The sequence below is a fragment of the Ochotona curzoniae genome, unplaced genomic scaffold, assembly GCF_017591425.1.
Source record: "Ochotona curzoniae isolate NIBS_2020 unplaced genomic scaffold, NIBS_Ocur_1.0 scaffold_4506, whole genome shotgun sequence".
In the NCBI taxonomy this organism is placed as follows: Eukaryota; Metazoa; Chordata; class Mammalia; order Lagomorpha; family Ochotonidae; genus Ochotona; species Ochotona curzoniae.
Genome location: NW_024467119.1, coordinates 74,909,729 through 74,923,619, shown reverse-complemented (window position 1 = coordinate 74,923,619; position 13,891 = coordinate 74,909,729). Strand labels below are relative to the sequence as shown.

General features: G+C 42.7%; 1 protein-coding gene across 2 annotated transcripts in view; it reads left to right on the top strand.

The window, feature by feature from the left end:
* NR3C2 (nuclear receptor subfamily 3 group C member 2) overlaps positions 1-13,891 on the top strand; it is a 328,981-nt gene that overhangs the window by 290,142 nt on the left and 24,948 nt on the right. The window lies entirely within an intron of this gene.

The following is a 13,891-nucleotide window of genomic DNA, read 5'->3' as shown; positions in this document are numbered from 1 at the left end:
TCGTAATCTGCTACAGGTGTCAGATTGAGTTTCACATTTTTGTTTGCAATTTAGGAAACGTTTGCTTTATGAAAATGTTTGCTCTAACATTGCATAAATAGTGTTCATCTTCTGCAGCTGTTAATCTAATAACTCAATCTTTCAAAAACATTATTAGTGGTTCAGGGCCAGCGTGGATCATCTCAACCCTTGCCAGATTTTGAAGCCTATATTCATTATTCTTCAGTGGAGTCACCTTCCTTGTCTTATGTAAATACGGGGAGCAGACAGTGAGCTGGTCTCTAATTTAATCAAGTAAAGATCTACAAGGTGTTTGCTAGCAGTTTCTACAAAATAGTGATTTGATTGTTTTATCTGTCACTTAAGATTTGCTGCTTGATTCACTTTGCAGGCAGCTTTTCCAATTCTGGCTCCAAGAATCTTGTATGGAGTTCTTCGTATTTCATTTTTCGTATTTGTGCTATGTCCTTACTTTCTTCTGGAAAATTTATTGCCTTAGTTCAGCCTATATATTTTGGTTAATAAATTCTTCTTCAGATATTTTTCCTATCCTTAAGGGAAGTGTTGGCAGACTTGATGAACAATATTTTCATAGTGTTACTATGATGTCATGGTCCCTCCCTTAGATCATTTATATCGGTGAATGTGATCTCCCTGAGATGCTAACAATGCTTATAGATGATTGACTAAAAGAAATGACTCCATGGTGTTTTAAACTGAGACTCTGTGTGTATCCCCAGTCCTTGCTTTCCTGGAACCTTTCATGTTATGAGTAGAATCTCTGCAAGGTGAATTCATAGTAAATAGTTTTGTTACATAATAATGCTGCAGAGAGGGAAGTTTAGTGAAAAATCTTAGAAGTAAAGGTGCTGGCAAGGTGAGAATTCAAGGAAAACAGCAAATGATGCTCCTTGTGACTCTTACGAAAGAAAATACAGGCAGCTAGAGTTAGCCCTTCCCACACATCCTCTGCTAAAGCTCCTAGTGAGCTAGCTAAGGACGCACACACAGCTAGCTAAGGACGCACACACAGCAGGCTGACTTCATTCTGTCGGTTTCATTGCACGGCCTTCTAGTACAGATTCAGATGGGGGTCCTGTAACCTTCATAATGGATTTCCTTACTTGAACAGGCAAGCAAAATACAAATCGGTATTAGTACATGTGTAACTGCCATCACAAAACATGGTAACAGATAACACACTCTGAAGAAATTTCCAAGCAGTGAGACCAGCAACAAATGGCAAGGTATCCTTCAGCTTTTGCATACACAGGGAACGCAGGCACCCAGTGCTCCATGTGTCAGAACTCCCTCTGCTGTTTTTTGGAAACCTGTCAAGTAGTTGTTATCATGAATGATTTTCTATACAATTTCCCAGAACAAATTAGTATATTAGGGTTTGGGGAGCAGAAATTAAGATGTAATTAATTTGCACTAAATTGAATAAATTAAATGTGCAGTGTGACAAGTTTTAAGACACATACATAGATAAAAACTATCACCACGATTAGTATACCAAAGATACCTGTCACCCTAAAAGTTTTTCCTGCCTTTGTAAATCTTTCTTCCAATATGCTGCTCTCCAATAAACAAAAACAAAACATTTTTGTCTTCTGTCAATACAAATTAGTGTACCTTTGCTAGCATGCTGTGTAATTGTAATAATGAAGCACTTAGTTTCGAGAGGTCTATAAAGGGCTCGTTTTTTTTTTTTTCCTATTCAGTTGTAGCCCATTTCACACCTTGGTTATACCTGTTGTTGGGTGTTAGGGTTATTTCCCAGCATGGGAACAATTATTAAATAAAACTGTGCTGGAAATATGCATCCAATTCTCTACATAGATATATACTTTCTCTTTGTTTGGATGAAAACAGTAGTACAATATATGGGTGTACATATATATATATATTTTTTTATTATTATTATTTTTATTGGAAAGGCGATATACAGAGAGGAGAGACAGAGAGGAAGATCTTCCGTCCGATGATTCACTCCCCAAGTGAGCGCAACGGCCGATGCTATGCCGATCCGAAGCCAGGAGCCTCTTCCGGGTCTCCCAGGCGGGTGCAGGGTCCCAAAGCTTTGGGCCGTCCTCGACTGCTTTCCGGGGCCACAGGCAGGGAGCTGGAAGGGAAGCGGGGCTGCCGGGATAGAACCGGCGCCCATATGGGATCCCGGGCGTGCAAGGCGAGGACCTTAACCACTTGCGCCACCGTGCCAGGCCCATTATATATGGGTATATATATTTTTTAGAAACTGACAAGCTGTTTTCCAAAGTAGTTTGCAATGGTGCATTCCCACAGCAAGTACACGAAAGGTCCAATGGCTCCACATCTTGGCTAACACCTGCCACGGTGAGACATTATAGTTTTAGCCACTCTACTAGCTGTGGGGGTGCTGTCCCACTATGACTTGTAATCTGCATTTCCCTGATGATTAATGATGTCGAACCTTTCATCACGTGCTCCTTTACCATCTTGTTTTCTTTGCTTACGTGTCTCTGCAACTCCCTTGCTCATTTTTGAAAACATTGAATTACTGTCTGCTTACTGAGTTTGAGAGGTCTTTTTATATTTTATGTACAGATTCTTTGTCAGATGGGTGATAAGTAAAATTTGCAAATACGTTCCTCCGTGCGTGGCTGATCTTCTCATTCTCTTAGTAGTACTGTTTGGAAGAGCTGGAGTTGTTTAAGTGACTGGTGGTAGCTTTGTGGAGCCTCATGATCATATTGTCTCTCTGACATTCTGTCATTAGAAAGTTTTTTCTTCCCGTGTTTTCCTCCAGCCTCACTGTCCTTCATTCATCTCTAGTCTCTTGTCTCTGCATTTTTTGTTATCTCAAAAAGAAGGGTAAGTTCAATTCGTCTTATTCCACATTGACTGGGAAGAGAACACACTGTTTGGAATCATTTTAGTTCTAAAACCTTGATTTGCAAAAATGCTATACCTTGACAGTGGCCTAACAGAAGTGTCTTAAGTACTCTATTTATAGTCCCATTCCAGGCAAACATCAAAAACTATTGTAAGTCTAGAGAGCCTTTCTAACGCTTACTCAGACTTGAGACTGCCCACAGCTTTTCATTAGAGTAAATTAGTAAATCAACATTTGTGGAATTTTCTTGAAGGGAATAAAGAGCTGCACAATATACTGGCTCTGTACTAAACGGCTTGGTTCTGGTCACCAGGTTAGGGGTGGGGGGACCATTTGTTTGTAAGGGTCACATAAGAGAAACCCTTTGATTAGAGATCAAAGTTCTGTTTAAATAGCATGTACGGTGTGCCAGCTCTCAGGACACGCATGCATTTCTTCCACGTGGTGCACATATGTGTTGGTAGAATGTTGCCAAAGTGTATGCAAAGAATGTTCTCTGAGAAAACAGGCTGGCAGTAAAGTGTCCGAATCAGTCAACAACTCTAATGCATCAACATCACTCTTTCCCTCCCCCGCCAAAAACAAACAAACAAAAATTCAGTGATAAGACTCTTAGGAATAGATGTATTTTGTATTTGTAAATGCTTGGGTAAAGCATATCCATTCCTTACTTTCTTAAGATGAATTGAAAGTAGTCATTTTTTAGATATGGCAGGACTAGCAATTAATTTCATTGGATGAGAAAAGCATACATATAATGAATTTATTGTTAGTTTCTGCTCATCCCTAAAGATTAAGTAGTATTTATAGTTTGGTCAATGTAAAAAACAGCCAGTAGATTTTGAAGATGATATTAATATCCCTTGAGGTCAAAACAGCTTTTTTACTATTAAATAGCAAACAATTGCAATCTTGTTTCGGCAAACACACTTAGCAAAAATATAGCTCATGCTTTGCAGTGTAGACATGCCACAGAGAATGTGAAATAAACTAATGACACCACCCTCACCTTCGATTAGCTCAGGTTCTATAACCACAGCTAGAGCTTACTGCAAAGCAGAAGGTAAATGGGGCAGAAATTGGGGCAGAAATTGGTCACTTGGGTCATGGGACTCTTGAGAGCACATGTGTGGTTGTGCATTCACTCACTGATGAGTTCCTAGCATGCACCAAACATACCAGTGTGATTGGCTCTTGTTGGGAATCCCATATGCACAGTAGAGGGAGGTTCTGATTCGACAAATACTTGTGTGCCTGATGGCTTCTAGCAGAAACAAATGTTTCACCTAGCAGTTAAGATTCTGGTTAGAGGCCAGCACTCTGGTGTAGCTGGTGAAGCAGCTGCCTGTGACACTGCCATACCATATGGGTACCAGTTCATTTCCCTGCTGCTTCACTTACAATTCAGCTTTCTGGTAGGAAACTCCCAAGAGGATGTTGGGAATCTTTAGTTAGTGGAAGATGGGGGCAAAGTCCCAAAGAGTGGTTTCTCAGGCTCCTCCCTAATTGGCGGCAGCTAGGACCTCCCAGATTCATTTGAGTGTACTAGGTGACACCGCGTTGATGGTCTTTGCTGCTAGCTGATGGACCTGCCGGTTGTGGGCAGGACTGAAGTTTGCAGATGAGAGACCCGGGACCTGCATTGTGGCATAGCAGTTTGGGGCAATTACTATGATACCGCCATCTCATAAGGATACTGGTTCATGTCCCAACTTCCCATCCAGTTCCCTGCTAATGCACCTGGGAAGGCAGCAGAAAATGCCCCAAGTGACTAAGCCACTCCCATCCATGTGGGAGATCAGATGAAGCTTCTGGGTCTTGGATTCAGCCTGGCTCAGTCCTGGGTGTTGTGGCCACTTGGAGGAGTGAACCACTGAGTGGAAGATAACTTTCTTTCCCTCCTCCACTCTCTGTCTTCATTTTAGGAAGGAAGAAGGTAGGGAGGAAGGAAGGAACCCAGCACCTGGGCATGTCACAGTCAAACTGCCCTCTAGCCTCCTTGGAATCATTCCCGGCATTCTCTGGAATTTGTAGTTTTTGAGATGCAGGGTAATATCTTACAGACGATAGACTATTTGTATTAAGATGTCATACATGTTCAGCAGTTCCCTAGACTCCAATGAAGCTGAGCAGCGTTGGCTTGGAGGCCTTTATTCTTGCATGTAATCCTTAAGCCTGGGTGGGAAGTTGCTTCTAGACTGTGCAGCCATCATGTATCACCCCAGAAGCCATTATCTGCAGGCCAGAAGACTTAGAACCTTCTTATGGGGTACCTACTTTCTGTGGCTCCAAAGGGGGGTGCTTCACAACACAAGGCTTTTTCTGAGCCGGGCTCAGGAGCCAAGTAGAGATACTCTGCAGGAGGGCAAAGGCAGAGGTGTGAGGAGCAGCAATGGGTGCCACACAAGCACCCCAACCAGATGACATACTCAGGGAGAAAAGAGTTGTCAGTTTCAGTGATGCAGTAACCAGTAAGAGAGAGACTGCTGCAAGCAGCGAGGACAATTCACAAATTATTTTGAGATTCTCATTGCTCATTTAATTAACGGGTGCTTTTGTATCTAGGTGGCGGTAATAGTAATTTCCATTGGGATCACATCCACTAGGTGGTTTTGAGATAGGCATCAACCTATTTTAAGCGGCTCTTGCTGTGTACAGAAGAATGCAGGCCGCAAGACTGACTCCTCCCCCCAGTTTTTGGGCAGCCCACTCCCTCCACACTGGATTCTGGTGCATGTCATCCTCATCAGCTTCTCCTTAGGAAAAGTTCTGAGGCCAAAACAGGATCTTGCCTCATACATGTGGCCATGCAGAGAGAGAGAGAGCGAGAGAGAGCAAGAGAGCAGGGCCTGAGGTGTTCCCTCACCGTTTCTGTTTATAACCTTGAGTGTTCTACTTAGTTTTTAGCTCTCCCTCAGTTTCTTCCACTGCACAATGGGAACAATGCCCATCTTATAAGAGAAGTTTGGGCAAGTGACTGAAATAACAAGTGCAGAGGCCCCCACCATGTTACAGACACCACACAAAAGCTTGCCATCTTTTCATGTTGCATGGCAGTCAACAAAATGAGATTTTTTTGATTTTGTGTCTATTTTTTATTTATTTATTTGTTTATTTATCTTTGGAAAGGCAGATTTACAGAGGGAAGGAGAGACAGAGAGAAATATCTTCTGTCTGCTTGGTTAGCTCCCTAAGTAGCCACAATGGCTACAGCCAAGCCAACCCAAAGCCAGGAGCCAGGAGCTTATTCCTGGTCTTCCACATGCACGCAGGGTTCAAAGGTCTTGGGCCATCCTCTACTTCTTTTTTAGGACACAGGGAGCTGGATGGGAAGTGGATCAGCCAGAACATAAACTGGTGCCTACATGGGATCCTGGTGTATGCAAGGTTACGTGTTAGCCACTAAGCCACTGTGCCAGGCCCTAATTTTGCATCTCTAATAAAGTCCTCTGCCATCAATACTGTGTGTGTGTATGCACATGTGTGTGTGTTTGTGTAAGAGAGACCAAGTTTCAAAGCCATGTTCTATCCTACTGAGCCAAGAAACTATTTAATATCATTATTAGCACTATTTTCCTGCCTTCTTCTTTGACAAGACCATGACTAAGAAAGATTCTAAATAAAGGAAGGGTTGTTTATTCCACAATCAGCTAAAGTGAGCCAAGCCTTATCTTCCAAGACATTAAAGAGAGATGGAAGATTCAGATCTGCAAAACTCCACTTCTCTTAAAGAGAGGTTCTCTGTAGAGAAAAAAAAAATATCTCAAACTCAAAGGTCAGTTTACACAGAAGAGCTAAGTCTCTATCTAGCGGGGGAAACCAAAGATGTGGTTAACCTGAATTTCTGTGGAAGGCACGGGCAGAAGAAAGCATAGTTCAGAATGCACTTCCCTGGAGGCATGTGTCTACCCAAAACATGTTTACATGTGTTCAATTGGGAAAATACATCAATCGTGTTTTTTAAATGAAGGGAAAATGGGAAGATAATGGATGAGCATATTCTGATTCCAGTATGCTCTGCACACGTGCACTTGATGACGGGGTGAGGTCTGCGTGTGTGTTCAGACTGGCAGTTGCTACATGGAGCCCAACAAGGAGATATCACTGCCCACAGAGCTGCGATGGCAGTCCTGATGTGTTATGCCTTCTTGGCTCAGCATGTCCATGATTTAAAGTGACAGTATCCATAAGTTGCCATACCTGGGCCTCTGTGTGCTCCAATAGGGTGTGGCATTGTAATTGGTTCCTATCATGATGAACAACAGAATAGTTAAATTGCTCTTCCTAAACCTGCTGGAAAGGGGCTTTTAAAAATTGGAATGCCGCAGAAGAAAAGGTATTTTTTTTTTCAGTGCCATGTTGCCCTTCATTCTGTGAAACGAGCTGTCCCATAGCAGTTATCTGAGTCCCCCAGTCATTGAAAGTTCTCTGTAGCCAAGCGTCGCTTGTGGCCCTCTGTCTGGGGCAGCACAGAATGTTGTGTGGGACAGTGCCATTTATTAGATTCTAAACAATCTGAGTGCTGGTGCAAAGGTCAAGGGCAGAGATGATGGAACTGTATTAGAACAAAGGCAGAGGGGCACCCTGTGCGGGGAATAGAGTGGATGAATCCTGGTGATGAAATTGAGCCAGGCAAGATCAGATCTGAGATGGCCTCTTGGACCTATAAGTCAAATTCCAAAGGACATCTCAGGGGAAGCATCAGGAAGACGACTGGTGCAGACCCAGGTGGGGTCGGCGTAGAGCGGCAACACCGCAAGGGTGGCCACCACAGCTGAGGAGTGGACAGAACTGACCTGGCGGTAGAGGGCCTAGAAGTGAGGAAATTGATCAGCCTGTTATGTATAAATGAACATTTTCAGGGTAGCTGAGAGAACATGCACGTTTTTTGTATTTGCATCTTTGAGTATGGCTGAGAAAGCAGCTTAGTCAAACCTATCTTTGTAACTAACCCTAAAACAAACTTTATTGCAGACCCTGACCCAAGTAGGAGTCCCTCTGAGTGTGTGATGGATTTCTTGTGGACTACAACAGGCGTGTGTATGGGCAGGGAGGGGTTTCTCATCAAAGACAATCATGAACATTTCAAATCCTGTTCTAGCTCAGCGCTGCCAGGCCTGGGGCCCGCCTCACCATCCTTGCTACCTTACATGTTGATGAGAGGGTCAGTTCACTTCCATTTGTAATCACACCGCTTTTATCTCTGCAGCCCTTTGTGCATGTTCATGGTTTTCATGGCTAACACAAAACAGGGTCATTTTCTTCCCTCTTTGGAAAAGGTTATTTTCAAGTATAAGTATTTTCAGTGGCTAATTCTTAGACCACATTAGGCAGTGCTTCATTTCAAGACCCAGACCACCTTGTCAGATGCACTTATTCTGCATTTTAGAGAAAAGAAGGGGGAAAATTTTCAATAGATGAAATTTGAGATGTTCTCCAAATGTCTGTTTAAAATATTATTCAGTTCTTTTAGGTATATTCCCAGAAATGGAACTGCTGGGTCATATATTTCCATTATTAAGTTTTTTGAGGAGTCACCAAACTGTTTCTGTAACAGCTAGCCCACTTTACACCGTAGCAACCATGCATAGAGATTCTAATTTCTGTACATTCTCATTGAGACATTTTTTTAAAGGTTTATTTATTTGTATTGGAAAGGCAGATATACAGAGAGGAGGAGAGACAGAGAGGAAAATCTTCCCTCTGATGATTCACTCCCCAAGTGACCACAACTGCCGAAACTATGCCGATCTGAAGCTAGGAGCCTGGAACTTCCTCCAGGTCTCCCACGTGGGTTCAGGGTCCCAAGGTTTTGGGCCATCCTCAACTGTTTCCTCAGGCCACAAGCAGGGAGATGGATGGGAAGTGGGGCTGCTGGGGTTAGAACCTGCACCTATATGGGATCCCAGTGTGTTCAAGGCGAGGACTTTAGCTGCTAGGCCACTGCACTGGGCCCAATATTTTTTGTAATAGGATTTTTTTATTGTAGCCATTCTAATGGCTATGAGGCTGTACCTAATTATAGTGTCAGTTTGTGTTGCCTTAATGATTACTAAAAATGAGCATCTTTCACATTTTTTTGGCCCTATATATGTCATCTTTTTATTTTTTGAGAAAAGTTTATTTGAATCCTTGGCCCATTTTTAAATTATTCATTTGTTTATGGCCCTCTCCCTAGAAAGAGAGAGAGAGAGAGAGAGAGAGAGAGAGAGAGAATCATTTCCACATACTGGCTCATAACAAATGGCTGCAGTAAGAGCCAGGAACCTTGGGTCTCCCACGTGGGTGCCGGGGCCCAAGCACATGGGCCATCTTGCAGTGTTTTCCCACACATGTTACCATGAAGCTGGATGAAAGGTAGAATAGCCAAGACTTGAATTGGTCCTCCAATATGGGACGCTGGTGTCAGAAGCCCCAGCTTAACTAACACCAAAATACCGCACTTAAGCCCTTGGCCCATTTTAAAATCATTATTTCTACTGGTTTTTTTCTTGGCTTGCAAGCAGTTCTTTATTTACTCTAGATAGCAACCCTTCTCAGATACATGATTTTCAAATATTTTCTCTGATTCCCTTTTTAAGGATTTGTCACTGTCATAAACCTTTTCTCTTTGAACATAGAACAGATAGAAGTTTGGTCATTTTGATCCATAACTGGGAAATACTAAAATTTTTGTCTGATATCTGTATATTTACAGAAAGGTCATGGTAACTACCATTTGTTGGGTTAGTTATTAATTTACACTTCCCAAGCTGTATACTCACACAGCATGTACACTGCTCACAGAGAGGTCGGTCTGAATGTATGTGACAGTAACTTTCTATGAAAGATGTTAGCAATAAGCTCAGCTTTTGCCTTGCTCTGGGAAGAGACCACACAGCGTTGGGGGATTTGGGCTGTGTGGGGTGAGCTTTCTAGAAACACCAACATTTCAGTAGAAGGAGCTTGTGAGGGTCCTGGACACTGTGTTTGTGGAGCTGACAATTAAATGGCATTCAACCCACAGAAGTTTCTTTCTAATCTGAACTCTATCTGGGTAGGAGATGGGAAAACCACCTCATTGTCTAAACACCTGTATCAATAAATCCTCCCCTCTTACTCGGCCTAAATCCCTCTTCTTACAACAGAATAATAGCTATGTAAGTCCTGGGATTTCCACGGTGCCTTTCTCTGCAAGTCTTGCCAGTAAATGCATCTAATATGTCCTTAAGGTGAGGATGAGTAAACATTACCACTTAAACGTAATCATATGTCTTAGTTCCCTTCTCTGTGAAAAGAGAATAATAACATTCACTGGATTTTTTTTATCCCTTTCTTAGAAAAAGAAATTAACATAAAGTAATGAAGCATATATTCCCAGGTCCATTCCTGAGGCAGGAGCAGAAGGGATGTCACCTGCTTAGTGCTGGTATCCCTTGAGGCTTCTTCCTAAAATGGGCATGGCCTCTGCAGTCCCACAGGGCATGATACACAGAAGGGTTCAGCTGTTGGCATCATGTTCTACTGCTACCATCTCAAGGCTCTAAACTATCAGAGCAAATTACATGAGTTATGTAGTCTTCTTGGGCATAATAGAATCTACTTAAACCATCATGTTTCAGCTCTCATGTTGTAGATAAATACCCTTTTAAGATCCATCTCCTAGGGCCAGTGTGATGGTTGAATTGGCTGATCCTCCACCTTCAAGTGCCAGAATCCCATATGAGTGCCAGCTCATGTCCCAGTTGCTGCACTTCTAATCCAGCTCCCTGGTTGTAGCCTGGGAAAGCAGTGATGGAGGGACTCCAGGCACAAAAGGGAAAGACTCCTGAAGCAATAGCCAAAAATAAAAGATGGAGGAAGGATGTGTGGCTATTTGAATAACAAACTCTGGAAGCTTCAAACTGGACAGTGTCTTCTATTATCCAGCTCAACTCCTTGATAGAGAAGGATTCTTTCTGAAGTACGTCCAAACGGCTAGAAAAATCTCTGTAATAATTGAAAAGCAGATCTAGCTGTCACAGTCTTGCCTAATCTGGAGACATCTCCTCCTCATTTTAATAATTCTGAGATCCAGAAGACATCCTTAATTTCTGTGCAAGAGTGCTTCAAAGAATTTATGGAGAATTGAATTAAAACATAAATTTGCTGGAGCTCATATTGTGGTGCAGCAGTTAAAGCAATGCCTACAACACTGACATGCCATATCAATCACTGGTTTAACTCCTGGCTGCTTGGATGCCCTTCCAGCTCCCTGCTATTGTGCCTAGGAAAACAATGCAAGATGGCCCAAGAACTTGAGCCCCTGTCGTACCACTATGGATATCTGAATGGGGTTCTTGACTCCTGGCTTTTGACTGGCCCTGCCCCAGCCATTGTGGCCATTTGGGGAATGAATTAGTGGATGAAGGTTCCTCTCTTTCACTGTGATGAATCTCTTTTGTTAGAAGTATTACAAACATTTTGGAATCCCTGTATACATGAGGTTTTCAGAAAATCCATGGAACGTGCATTTTATGAAAGCACTGTGTATGACTCAAAATTTTTGGCACCAAAATGAACTCACCTTGTAATTCCACTTTTTAATGAACTTTTTCAAGTACCCCCATATTTAAACAAGAAAACAAAACTTTTCCTCCAGTAAGTCATCATTAAATCTCAGAGGCACTTTCCAATCCCTGGGTCTGAGAACATTTCTGTGATAAGCCACATCATGAGGGGATAGCCTTGTGGTGTGGACCACACTCTCACTGTGACTGCTCAGTACTGCTGTTGCAACCGAGCTACATAAATGGGTGGAGTATGACCATATTCCAGTTAAACTCGTTCATGTTATCCTGACATGTCAGAACATAGGACTCTTTCAGCTTCTTTAACCGTTCAAAAATACAGAAACCAACCCCCCCCCCCCAAAATCACAAAGGCATTAGGCTAGCTGTGACCTTGCTGACCATGGTTTTTGTCTGTCATGAACCAACCGAATTCATGTTCCAGCTGCTCCAGCTCTCTGCTAATGACCTGGGAAAGCAGCACAGGGTGGTTTATGTGTTTGGGCCCCGGCATCCACATGGAAGACTTGGAGGAAACTCCTAGCTCCTGACTTGAGATTGGCTCAGCTCTAGCCATTGGAGCCGTTTAGGGAATGAATCGGGCGATGGAAAATTTTTTCTCTGTCTCTCCTCTTTGCAAATCTTCCTTTTTAGTAAAAATACAGGACTCTTTCAAAAAAGATTGAAATAGGGGTTTAACAACTTAATCTAAATTTAATGTGATATTAAAGTTGATAACATACCCACGAGTTGATTTAGTTTTTCACTTGGCTCAGTGTAGTGTACATTTGCGAGAAAGATCTAGGAAATATTGAACACAAAATTAGGGAAAGTTCATACTGCTATATACAGTAACATGCCAATGCATCTCAAACACAGCCCTGTCATTAGATCCCTTTGTTCACCAATGTTCTAATTATCCCTTTATCTTTAAGCTCTACTCTCTTCCCTTCCATTGTGTCATTTTCTTTGTGTTGTTCAAATGTACAATAGAACTTATTCACAAGAAGGCGGAGCAGCAATCTAGAACGAGGTTTGTAAATGCAAGGAAACTTAAACAGGGTGGAAATTAAATAAACGTAAGTACCAAAAAATTAGAAGCAAACTGAGCTCATCTTGCTTACCACAGCATCCAGACCATGTATTTTGAAATATCTAAATATTCAGCACTCACCAGAGATCTGCAAATGCTTTTGCATTTATTATACAAATGGTGATGGAGAGAAAAGTAAAATATAAAATATATATAAAATAGAACAATCAGATGCTATAGCATGGGGCTATGGTTGGGGTTTTCAGGAGACACAGCAGTACCTGCTTGCCATCATGCAGCCAGCCTACTCCCAGGGAAGCACTGGCCTGATGCTGGGGCACAGACCTGCCTAGACTCTGAAACCAGCTCACTGATGTGTGCCAGACCAACTGCCTCCAGAGCCAGGCCACTCTGGACACAATGCTGGTAGTGCCTGCATCCTGCCCAAACCCAGATAGGATCTAGGAATGTGAACGCAGAGCTCCTGTCAGATGGGGAGCAGGCATCCCTGCAGAGAGGTCAGTCTCCTGCTACAGGGACACACCTGAATCCATTGTGTGCTAGCCCCTGGAAGAAGACAGCAAATAGAGAACTAGCAAGCCATTCCCCTCCCAGGTGTCAGTTTCTCTGTGTGTGGCATATCAGCACCTCAAAGCATGACCTGAGATCTCCAAAGCCTCTCCCATGCCTGTAAGTTAGCCATCACACTGAGCATGCAATTTGCCTCTGAAACTTTCTGGCTAATAATTGCCTTTTGGTATCTTTGGGTCAGACCTAGGAGGCCAACAGGCAGAGCCAGCCAAAGGGTGACAGCTGGCAGCTTGTGCTTTCTGAAGGGGATGTGCAAATACAACAACCTCTTTGAAAGTTACCTTTAAGAATGGCACAGCAGGAGAAGTGAGTACTTGGGTTGTCTGCATCTCATACCAAAACGCATGGGATCCATCTCACTTCTACCTCTGGGCAAGGTTGTTGCTGATGTACCTGAGAAGCAATAGATGATGGTTAAGGGACTTGGGTCCGTGAAAATCACATGGGACCTAGATGGACTTTGTATCTCTTGGTTTCACCTTGGCCAGCCTAAGGTGCTGTGAGAATTTGGGGGCTGTGAACCTGAACCAGCACAGGGAAGCTTCTCTCTCTGTCTCTGTGTGTGTCTATGCCAATGTTTCTTTTTGTTTTTGTTGTTTTGTTTTATGATATAGTTCCATAGGCTTTGGAGTTACCTGTGCCCTTCCCCAAAGTTCCTCCCCATTGATTTCCCCTGTAGTTTTACAATGGATGTCCTTCATGAACAGTCACAAGTCCATCATGCTGTTATTGGAGTGTTTCCCAACAATGTAGGCATGGACAGTGTCAGAAGAGTCTGTCATCATACTCTTAAGATATTTCCGATTCTTTAAAAAGATTGCTTAGTGCATGGGAGCAAAGTAAACATTACTAAATTAATTGGGG